Raw genomic sequence first — 334 nt, 5'->3', positions numbered from 1 at the left:
CCGCAGCTGCTGCCGTTCCAGGTGCTGTCGAGCCGGCGGCGGAAGGGCGTGCGGGTGGGAGAAATAAAAGTGGAAGTTGCAGTTTTTGTTTTCGACTGCATGCATTTAAATGGAAAGTCTCTTTTAAATGAGTCTTTGAAAGTGCGCCGCGAGCGCATGCACCGCGCCCTCCAGCTGTACGTACACCCCAGGCTCCGCCCCGCAGCCCACTGCGAACCCCGCGACGAATCCCACTTCCAACTCTTCCTCCTCAAGGCCATCCGCAGTGAGCAGCAGCAGCAGCAGCAGCAGCAGCAGCAGCAGCAGCAGCGGGGGCAGGGGCAGGGGGGGGGGG

The sequence above is a fragment of the Eimeria tenella genome, genomic scaffold (genome assembly GCF_000499545.2).
Source record: "Eimeria tenella Houghton genomic scaffold, Eth_scaff2927, whole genome shotgun sequence".
Lineage (NCBI taxonomy): Eukaryota > Apicomplexa > Conoidasida > Eucoccidiorida > Eimeriidae > Eimeria > Eimeria tenella.
The sequence above is the reverse complement of the archived record's forward strand: the minus strand, read 5'-3'. Positions refer to the sequence as shown.